At 32.7% G+C, this 12,051-nt stretch overlaps 1 long non-coding RNA gene across 1 annotated transcript; it reads left to right on the top strand.

Moving 5' to 3' along the window:
• The first annotated feature begins 1,832 nt into the window (after nt 1-1,832).
• LOC132739334 (uncharacterized) lies at nt 1,833-11,582 on the top strand. The gene is made up of 5 exons (XR_009626981.1): nt 1,833-1,963; nt 4,569-4,659; nt 9,320-9,792; nt 10,620-10,773; nt 11,520-11,582. It is a non-coding gene; the product is annotated as an uncharacterized LOC132739334 (long non-coding RNA).
• Nucleotides 11,583-12,051: the final 469 nt, after the last annotated feature.

The following is a 12,051-nucleotide window of genomic DNA, read 5'->3' on the forward strand; positions in this document are numbered from 1 at the left end:
TTGGCTAACTTAAAGAGAAACATTGTTCTTAAAGCTGATACAATTCAATACCAATAAAAGTAAAGAATTAAACCGCTAAAATAGGTGGAATGCAGGCTGTCCAGCGTCAAGTTGTATATACTTCAACTCCTGAAGAAATGCCATACTTGATTAATTGCCAGATGCCAGAAAAACACTAAAAAACTGTTTGCTTTATGAAAAAATTGTCCGACTAACTATATCAAAATAGTTACTTGTTTAGAATAGAGATAAAAATAATCAAAGCATGTTAACTTTTTTATTGGGCTACAGTTTTTTACCATTTACCCTCAGTCTAATAGGTGTATGTAAGCAACTGTACTGTACCACTAAATTTTTTCAGACTATCAGTCCTTTTAAAAAAAAATCTTAATTTGTAATCAAGTTATTTTCAAGTGATCACTGGAAGTGATATAGTTTATAGGTGTACTTTGTTGAAATTTGACATTAGAAAATATTTAGAATTGCTATATATTTGTATGTATAAAATAACATGTTTTGACTTCACACAAAGTAGATATGTATAAAATTATTCTACACACTAAAGGTGTAATATATAGTGTCATTAAAAAAAACTTGGCAGTTTTGTTAAGACCAAGTTTACTTGTTACGATAATTAATGAAACTCTTATAAATATTGAAGCATGATATGGACATTGTTCCGTTCATTAGTTTAGTAAAGGTATTACACATTCAAATTTGACTTATGGTTTGTGTTAACATTGAGTTTTAAGGACTTTTAACTTAAAATAAAAAAAAAAATTGTGCAAACAAATTCGGAACTAAATATAATAACATCTGAAATTTCGGCTGCGTGCAGGTATCTGTGGGGTGACGACACATTTCTAGTTTATTACTAGTTGTAACGCTTCGTGGTTCTCTGTGCGAGGATTTATCAGAACTCAATAAATAATAACTCTCCTGTGTAAAATAAAAGTATTATTCCACCAATTATCAAGTATTCCATACAATTACAACAACCAAAATAACATAATTATAAACTGAATGATTTCAAACACACTAACACCTAACACAGATCATAACGTCTCTTTATATAGGTAAAAGCTATTCCTCTTAGTCCAAATAAACCTTTAATTCCTATAAATCTATACAGTCCTAAAAAGTCTTTATGTCCAATCAAAATTCGTCACACTAGTATTTATTTTTTTACTGGATTAAACTTCATAACATAAAAAATGAGGCATCTGTTTCTAAAAAATTGTTCACTGTTGTTTATACAGTATTAGTGACTAAAACTGTTATATGAATTTTAAAAAATATCTCCTTGTGATCTACAGTGTTCCCCCCTCCCCCCCCCTGAAAATGGGAGCATTTCATTTTGGAAAATTAAAGCTCTGTAAATAAATCTTGGTTAGGTTAGCCAACAAAAGGGTAGGGAAATGAATAGGTTTTAAATTTTATCAACAACAGTTACTTTTATTGTTCACAATGTAAAAATAAGTTTTCTAGCATGTACAGTTAAACTGTTTGACCTCAGGTGAAATTTACATAAAATGATGTTTATTTCATCTACCTTGAAAAAATGCACCTGTCAATCACTTAACCAAATGTGAATGTTTGGGTGTTTTTAGGATTTTTTAACAATTATGACAGCATAGTGAACTGGCAATATAGTTAAGAAAGGATAGGTAATGGGAATGTAGTTTATGTATTATCTTACATATTGTAATTTTCCTACATTTAAAAAAAATTCAATCTGTAATAAAAATATTATACCGCTAATTAATAAGCAAAGTTTGACTTTTAATAATTTTGCAGATGCAAAATTTTGTTAATGTTGTTTATCTTAATTATATATTTCAGTTGGTGTATGTATCATTTCAACACAAAGGTATATCACAAGTAAGAAAAAAAAACAGATTCCTTGAACATCTCTTTCACTGCCAAAACTTTAAGGAATAGAAAGCCAGTGTCAGTAGGAAAGGTAAAATTCTTTTCATTAATTTTTTTGATATTTTCTATTTTTCATATATACGCGAAACAACGCACTTTCGATCCTCCTTTTGTTAGGCCTGAAATAGTGAAAAAATGTCCTATTTTGGCCACTAACACATGCCCCCCTCTGTTTGGGGGGGGGGGTTTGAAGGGGAGCGGAGTCCCCCTCATTGTCAAGAAAATTTTGGACTTGTGAGAGGCTAAAAATGCACTTTGAAATAAATTTTGATGGAAAAATTCAAGGCAAAACAGTGATTTTTGGCAATTTTGAGATGTCCCCTCGTTGCCATGGTAACAGGAAATTTAAGACTGAGCATGTTGTTACAAAGGCAATGGTCCAGTCAACGTTTGTGCCAAGTTTGATTCTTATTTTTTCACAATATGAGGGAAAGGGTTAAATAACAAACTTCTGTGTGTGAGAAAGATTAAAATTGACATGAACAGGTTCAATATTTTACAAAGAGCAAAAAATCAATTTTAACATCAAGATTTGGTGATTCTTTTAGTCTTAATCAGTCCAAACCAGGAGTATATCTAGGGTTAAGCGCAAGACTGTAGTAACTACCATTTTTTCTGAAAATGATTTTTTTTTTTAATTTCCGGTATTATTTGGTATTTTACAGCATGTGGTAATTTTTGTTGTTTTTATTTTACTTCATTTGATAAAATTTTTATAAATACTCTACTGTAGTAAATCAACCAATAAAATTGTTTTTTCTGCAAAACTGTTGTAACTGGACTTACTACAGTTTTACACTTAAAACACTTAAAAAGAAATGAAATTTTTTCTTCCATTTCAACGCAAGACTTTAGTAACTATGTAGTTACTACAGTCTTGCACTAAAATAATAAATAATTTGCCCTAATATTTTCATAAAGACTGTAGTAACTCACAAGGCAATACATTATGATATCATTAATGATCACATTTCAAAGGAGGATGTCACTACACATGTATATGTATATATCATTCTATATTTTAGCATCATTCTATTTTGCTAAAAATGCAAATGAATATGGAATTTTCAGTTGAAATCTAAGATATACAACAGTTTCAGGGGTTTAACAGTTATACATGTATAAGTAATACCTTCATTCATATCACATCACTCTAGTAATAAAGAGCCAATTGCTGTTGTTTAATATAACAGTAACTAATCTACAGTAAGAAATAGGGGTGTCACGTTTATCCGTTTTAAAGGGTACTGTTGGTTTTTAGCTAAATTCTGGTTAGAAAATTCAATATTAATTTTATAAGTACGGTCGGTTAAACGTTTAGCACTGTTATTACATTGCCGTTTAAACGGTTAGCATTTTTTCTAACCATGACACCCCTTAGATAAGAAATGCACCACCCCTGTATTGTTTACTGTATTAGCCAGTTATCAATGCTTTACTGCTGGCAAGCATTGTTTTTATTAATTTTGGAAAATTTCTGTAATTTCTTGTGATTTAGTTATTATTTTTAATGATTGGAAGTTGTCAATACTTTATTTTATATTAGATGGCCTAGTGTTAAAGCCAAGTTGCAAGTTTGAATTCTTCACAAAATTTTTTTGTAAGGTTTCTTTAATATGCAGCATTAATCGATAAATCATTTCTTTGATTTCTTATGTTTTTTCTTAAAAAAACTCCTACTTTTGATAATTATGTAGATTTATATTTCTAAAGTTTCATAATTTCAATTTGTACAGTCGTACATTGTTTGATTTGGCATGCGCAAAAACTAAGAAGTAATTTCTAAAAATATAATAAAAAACACACAAACAAACATAATGTTTCATTAAGTTTCGAATCTACAACCTTCACTTTAAAACAAAGACTTTTAAATCCTTATCATAGAGGCTGGGTTGTGTTGGTATCTTTAAGTTATTCTTTGGAATCAGACAATCACCAACGAAAGGTCATTGTCAATAATGTCAATACTGCCATAGTGACCCACTGTATTCAGTGACTTCCTGTCTGATGTGAACCTGTTCAATCCGCCCCACTATTTCGGCTATACAGTTTAACTGTATTAAGCTACTCATTGTGTTATGTGTCTAGGGACCGTGATATGTATGGTCAGGAAGGTGCGTAGGCAGCACACCACACTAAATGTAGCCACAGTTTGGAAAGAGTTAAATGATTGTTTGCATCAGATTTGGTTTTGTAACATCTAATATGAACTGGCAAATTTCCGAAAATAGGGCTAGTAATAAATTGTTCAGGCAGATACTGTCAAGAACCCCGTTTTACTGCATACAGTGCATTTCAACTGCAGGCTCGGAATTATCAATACATTTTTCAAGGGGGTACATATTTTCATCAGTTGCAAAAAAATCTGCAAGGCCAAGCACCTGTTTATTTGTGATTTTCTGCATGTATAGGGATTTGCTAAGAGAGAAACAGTGTTTCTATAGCTGCTATATTTGCAGGTAATTTTTTGACAGAAATTGTTTTTTTAGGTCTCGGACCACAGTTGATTTTCGGCGAATACCGAATGAATCACAGTTCCATGTATAGTTCTACCACAATATTTGTGACAATTAAGATGTTGATTTGCAATGTTATGTTTGATATGTTGTTAATGAAATGATTCTTTTTTTTTTCAGGTTTTATACATTCACGGGTGGAAGCGTTTACATTTTGTTTGTGGTCAGAGAAGGCCCAAATAGGAAATTTAGTGTAGAGTGCTACCTTAAGGTAAGATGATAATTTTTCAAAGTTCAAATTTCATCTTCCAAATTAGTTTATCAACTCTAAATATTAAACAAATCAACTAAAGCATTGATGAGTTTGGACACTGTGATATCACAGGTAGCTTCAAGAAACTTCAAAGAAGCTTTAAAAAGGGAGATAATTCAAATAGCTGAATTGTTCGAGAATGCGAGAAAGCAAATTTGTGCTTGCATATCAATTAAAATTTATGCGAAAAGACACATATTTTCAGTAGGTAAACACACAGTAGAATGATTATTATCATTTACATACTTGATGTGTCAATATTTTCATACAATTTTCATCACTTAAAAAATAGACATTTAATTTATTTCAGTACAGAAAATGGCCAACATATTCTTTCAGAATGTTGCAAGTGAAAGTCAAGTTAATGATTTAAAAAAAATTCTTGATGAAAGGTCTTTTGTAAACGAAAAGGGCTGTAAAATTTGGCTTGGGGCGGTTGACCGAGATCATTACGGGGTGGCTCGTGTAACAATAAAAGCTAAAAGAATTCGATTTGCAGCCCACCGATTAATGTATTTTTTATCTTTAGATGGCAAATTCTTGTTAAATCCATCAATGCATGTTTCACATATTTGCCATGTAAAAACATGTATAAATTTTAATCATTTGTCTTATGAGCCACCCATTGTAAATAATAATAGAATGGTATGTAAAAATTCTGGTGAATGTATTGGCCACCATGGGTACAAGGGATGTATTTTGTAAAGTAACTAGAAAGTTGCAAGCTTATGTTTACTGTGCAAGGTCACTGAATTTTTGAGTCAAAAATTTCTCGATGAAAGGTCATTTGTAAATGAAAAGGGCTGTAAAATTTGGCTTTTGACTGAGACCATTACGGGTTGGCTTGTGTAACAATAAAAGATAAAAAAAAATTGATTTGCAGCGCACCAATTAATGTATTATTTATCTTTAGAGGGCAAATTCTTTTTGAATCCAACAATGCATGTATCTCATATTTGCCATGTAAAAACGTGTATAAATTTTAATCATTTACGAGCAGTAGTCTAATGGTAGGATGCGGGTTTAGGGATCGAGAGGTCCTGGGTTCAAGCCCCACCAGGGGCATTGCTAATTTCCTTGAGCAAGAAATTTACCTGTGATTGGTTCACTTCACCCAGGTGTAAAATGGGTACCTGCGAGGGTGGTATAATTCTGTTGCGCCAAAGTGTTGACTGCATTAACCGGAGTTAAAAGACTCCCCAGGGAGATTGATAGATAGATACCAGTAACCCATTGACCAGGGTAATAGCTGTAAAGTCGGTGAACATGCGTAAGCATGAAACTTAGACTATAAAATGCAATTTAACTTATTTTTACTTTATTTGTCTTATGAGCCACCCATTGTAAATAATTATAGAATGGTTTGTAAAAATTCTGGTGAATGTGTTGGCCACTGGAGTTTTGAGTCAAAAATTTCTTGATGAAAGGTCATTTGTAAATGAAAAGGGCTGTAAAATTTTGCTTGGGGCGGTTGACCGAGACCATTACGGGGTGGCTCGTGTAACAATAAAAGATAAAACAATTTGATTTGCAGCCCACCGATTAATGTATTATTTATCTTTAGATGGCAAATTCTTTTTAAATCCAACAATGCATGTATCTCATATTTGCCATGTAAAAACGTGTATAAATTTTAATCATTTGTTTTATGAGCCACCCATTGTAAATAATAAAAGAATGGTTTGTAAAAATTATGGTGAATGTGTAGGCCAGCATGGGTACAAGGGATGTATTTTGTAAGGTAACTAGAAAGTTGCAAGCTTATGTTTACTATGCAAGGTCACTGATGTTTTGAGTCAAAAATTTCTCGATGAAAGGTCATTTGTAAATGAAAAGGTCTGTAAAAATTGCCTTTGTACTTGTACCATTACGGGGTGGCTTGTGTAATAATAAAAGATAAAAAAAAATGACTTGCAGCCCACCAATTAATGTATTATTTATCTTTAGAGGGCAAATTCTTTTTAAATCCAACAATGCATGTATCTCATTTGCCATGTAAAAACGTGTACAAATTTTAATAATTTAGGAGCAGTAGTCTGGTGGTAGGATGCGGGCTTAGGGATTGAGAGGTCCTGGTTTCAAGCCCCACCAGGGGCATTGCTAATTTCCTTGAGCAAGAAATTTACCTGTAATTGGTTCACTTCACCCAGGTGTAAATGGGTACCTGCGAGGGTGGTATATTTCAGTTGCGCCAAAGTGTCAGCTGCAATAAGCGGAGTTAAAAGACACCCTAGGGAGATTGATAGATATATACCAGTAGCCCAATTGAAAGATAGATACCAGTAGCCCAATGACCATGGTAATAGCTGTAATGTCGGTGAATGTGCGTAAGCATGAAACTTAGACTATAAAATGCAATTACTTACTTTTACTTTATTTGTCTAATGAGCCACCCATTGTAAATAATAATAGAATGGTTTGTAAAAATTCTGGTAAAGGTGTTGGCCACTGAAGTTTTGAGTCAAAAATTTCTCGATGAAAGGTCATTTGTAAATGAAAAGGGCTGCAAAATTTGGTTTGGGGGCGGTTACGAGGTGGCTCGTGTAACAATAAAAGATAAAACAATTTGATTTGCAGCCCACCGATTATTGTATAATTTATCTTTAGAGGGCAAATTCTTTTTAAATCCAACAATGCATGTATCTCATATTTGCCATGTAAAAACGTGTATAAATTTTAATCATTTGTTTTATGAGCCACCCATTGTAAATAATAATAGAATGGTTTGTAAACATTCTGATGAATATGTTGGCCAGCATGGGTACAAGGGATGTATTTTGTAAGGTAACTAGAAAGTTGCAAGCTTATTTTTACTATGCAAGGTCACTAAAGTATTAAGTCAATTACTTTATGTGCAATGGCAGAAATTTTCAGCATAATTGTGTTCTTTACTGAGATTTAAGATTACTCCAGAGTGAAGAAGCAAGTCCAGAAATTCAGTCTGATGTTGGACGCATTTTCTCATGAAGTATCTAGACTGCTTGTACTCTGTAGTCTTTTATCAAAGAATGATACATTTATTTGTTTAAGCTGCAAGAACATTCTTGAACTTTTCTTAACGTTTATACCAATGGCATAAGCTAATTTGCCAAGAGTTCTAGAATTTGTTGTAAAATGACAGAGCTGCTCTGAAAAATTTCTTGATCAGCACGTGAATTAACTTTAGCATCGATTTGTATTGAAAAGTTCTGCCATAGCCTTAATAGTTTTCACAATCATCTAAAGTTTTAAGTTAAGTTGCTTTTATGTTTTTGTGCACTTAAGTTTTTTAGTTGCGGGCATTTAGATTTACATCCTTTCATCCGTCCGTCAGTTCTCTTTTGTGTCGCACGTAACTCAAAAAGTAATGTTAATCAGCATGTGCAGTTGTGCATCTGGATATTTTCGTCTGGATTTATTCAGTATTTTCAGAGTTATTGCCCTTGACTTATTTTAATTTTTGCAATTTTCATGTCTTATGTAACTCAAAAAGGATTTGACATAGAGGCATTAAACCTTAGGGGTTTGCTTGTGGATTTATTCAGTATTTGTAAAGTTCTTGTCAAATTTACTTAGTAAAAGAATTTTTAGTTTTCAACTTTGGCAAATGTAATATTGGTAATCTGTTTGTATATGTAAGTGTTCATCCGTGCTGTTCTACAGAAATTAGAAACTTCAACGGGAGCGACAGCTACCGGAGAATGTTTCTAATTTCTATAGAACATATACGGATGAATACTAACATATTTAGTGTCAAACTTTCTTTGGCCTCATTAATATTCATTTTTTCATTTTTTTACGTCACAACCAGTCCGCTTTATTAATTAAGTACCTAAATGGTGGGTTTAAATTTCACCTTATAAATATGCATGATTTACGTCACTGCGCGCGAAGACACATGTAACCCTTGTAATATGAAGGTGGCATATGGATGATGCGCGTTTCCATTTGCCTGATATTGAAACATTTATTTTATTTTCGGAAAACATTTTTGATGAGTTGGATAATTGTTACCTGATACCATTTATACACCTTTTGACATTTTTACACGAAAGCTGCTGCGCATGTGCACATTTATGCAAATTTTTATTTTTACAAAGCACAATGAAAAATAGAAGGCGACTATGAACAGAATTTGAAGAAATACAGTTGGACACTAAATTGTCATTGATAGTTGTTTTATGTATGGAAGGCTGTTAACGCCTTGAGTGCACGTTATTTTATTATGCATATGTCTCATTTATATCTACTTAAATAAGTTTTCATTTTCTTGTTTAATAAAGTAAGTCCTTTGTAATTAAGTCTGCTGCAGATGTTTTTTTTTAGATAATTCTTATTTCTTTAAGTAATTTTCATATCACATCATCATTATTTTTTTTGTACAAATTAATATAGATTCATCGATATTTAGGTGGCATCCGGTCTGGCTTCAAGTTTTATATCTTACAACGTGCTACGATATATAATCAATGTTGAATTTATTATACCAGTGTGTATGGCGTTCCATAAAGAACATTAAATTTTTAGAAGCTTTTCATAGGAATCCTACATTAAAGGTCCGACTATTCTGAAGGGACATAATACTTATACCCTTGTATTTGTGCACCATTGATATTTATCATGTTTTATATTTTTGTAGCTTCTACTCGGAGGATTCACCCTCAATTTTGTATCACGCATGTGTTCAACATAGCCACGATAGTGGATATTATGACGTAGCACCGCAGTCTTGGATCTACACTCTGTGGACAGTACAGAATATATCTTTCTGCTTTGGATAAGTCACATCTAGAGATGGTGACGTAGAGACCCCACATCCACAGTCCTGGATCTACACTCTGTGGACAGTACAGAATATATCTTTCTGCTTTGGACAAGTCACATCTAGAGATTGTGACGTAGAGACCCCATATCCACAGTCCTGGATATACATTCTGTGGACAGTACAGAATCGATCTTTCTGCTTTGAAGTGTCACATCTCAAGCATCAGTGAATATTTGTTTGAGTTATGCCACCGGGGAAAAGTGCTTTCAACAGGACATAAGAAACGTGACATCATAGTCCATATTGTGACAGTCAAGTTTAATAATGATTCACAGAAAAACAGACAAGTAAGTCTAAATCAGATTTTGCCCGCTGTCTAGTCATATTTAACTGTCAAAGTCATATTGAATTTCTCTTAAATTGTTAAGTTTAAAACTAATTGCAAAACTGGCATGTTGAAAACTTCAAATTTGAACTCATTGTGACCTTGTTGACTCATTGTTGACTGAGAAAAATGTGCAGCCTGAACGGGACTCGAACACGAGACCCTCAGAATACTGTTCCCTTGCTCTTCCGACTGAGCTATCTGGCTGCTTACACAATTTCCCCCTTAAAGAAGAGTTGTGAACCATGACGTAAAATACAATGACAAAACATGACTTCTAATAGTAGTTCTTGTTCATGATCTGATCTGTTTATCAATCAGAAGAAGATTGTTACAATAAAAAACTAATTGACAATTTTAACATGAGTTATTTGCAATAAATACCACAAAAAAAGGTTGCTTTTGTCTATAGTAAACTCTGCTAATAATGATATTCAGGGGACCTTTGAATTTATATAATTATATCTATAAGTATATCTGATAGTCGAAAGTCGAGAGTAGGACCAAAAAAATAACATTGTGTTGTAAGTGGAGTTTACTGTAAGTTTTAAAATCAACGATTCTCTCTACACAAAGCGTTAAAAGAATTAACATATATTTACAGTTAAGTAAGGGAAAGTTTTCAAAATATGGGTGATTTATTCTGTTTTATAACTTCTAATCCAGTTTCATCATGGGCTCAGGAGAATTGACTTTTAGTGGATCAAAATAAGCATAGTTATTATATGGCATGTTGGGAGTTTCATCATAAGTATAAATTTTTATGCTATTGGTCTTTAATTATTTCAGGTTGGGTTTCTGATGTCTTCATTTCTCCAGATAATTGGATTCTTAAACTTAACAGCCAGAAATGGAAAATCCATGTTGTTTTAAGGAAAGTAAAGCAACAAGAAAATCATCTACAAGAGCCTATGAAACAAAACAAAATTGTGACAGGCATATGGTAAATGTTGGTTTAATTTTATTTATGTCTACAGGCTTTTTTATTCACCAGGGGCATTTTGTGTTTTTCCAAGAAACTGGTAAGCTTACAAAACCATACTTTAGTAAAGAATGCTTGTTCATGTAAGTATGTTTGTTTGTTTGATTGGACTTTACGTCACACCGTCTCAGTATAGGTCATTTAGTGACGTTCCAGCTTTACTGGTGGAGGAAGACCTCAGGTGCCCTTCCATGCATTATTTCATACACGAACGGGCACCTGAGTAGAACCACCCAAGTTCCATTAGCTAGGTGGAAAGCTTCCTCACATGAAAGAATCCAGTCATTGTCAGTATTCGAACCCACAGCGGTGAAGCGGTTTGAAGTCAACAACCTTAATCACTCGGCCACGGACGCCCCATGTAAGTATGTAATATAAACTAAAATATGAATACTGAAATGTGTAGATTAACTTCACAATATGAACTATTTAAGAGTTTTGTTATTTCTGTACAATTTTTTTTAAATGTAAAGTCAATAAATTGCACACAATTTTATTGCAAGTTTGTAAAATCACACACAACTTTAAACTTCATAGTTACTATACACATGTACATGTATTTTATTTTTTTACGGATGAAAAAAAAGTTGCAACATAAATAGTTTATATAGTCATGTTGTTTTTGTTGAGCATTGTTTTTTAGTTTTTATTTTTTCTTTTACAAAAATCTTATATTTGCAAGACTTAGTTTGTATATTTATTTACAGTGCAAGGGAGGCAACTTTAATTCAGATTTTTTGACCAGCTTGTCAACAAAGTAACTGAAAAAGTAAGGTAGATGTTTAAATTTGTATAAAGTGATTTATATTCAAAGAATTTATGATATTGAGAAATAAAAATAACATTTGAACGAGAAGGATCGAGAAATGGAAGTGATACAAAAATATTTTAAATATGCAACAGATTGAGAAGCTGTGTTAATGGGGGGGGGGGGGAAGGTATGTTAGTTTGAACAGTATTTTATGTAGAAATGTTTCATGTACAAGAAGATTACAAAGTTGTCTTGTTTGATTAGAAAGCTGTAGAATTTTTTTATGCCACCGCATATAACGATTCACCTGTGTGTGTTTGTGTGTGTGTTCTATTGATTATATAGTGAACTTAAAAAATCTTCTTGTGAAAAACCACTAGTCCAATTTCAACCAAACCTGGCAGGATTGATCCTTGGGTGCAGGGCTTCCAAAGTTGTTCAAAGAATTTCATTCCATGCAGAAGTCATGGCAACCAAAAGGAATTATA

This window comes from Ruditapes philippinarum, unplaced genomic scaffold (assembly GCF_026571515.1).
Source record: "Ruditapes philippinarum isolate M1 unplaced genomic scaffold, ASM2657151v2 ctg607_1_1_1_1, whole genome shotgun sequence".
Classification (NCBI taxonomy): domain Eukaryota; kingdom Metazoa; phylum Mollusca; class Bivalvia; order Venerida; family Veneridae; genus Ruditapes; species Ruditapes philippinarum.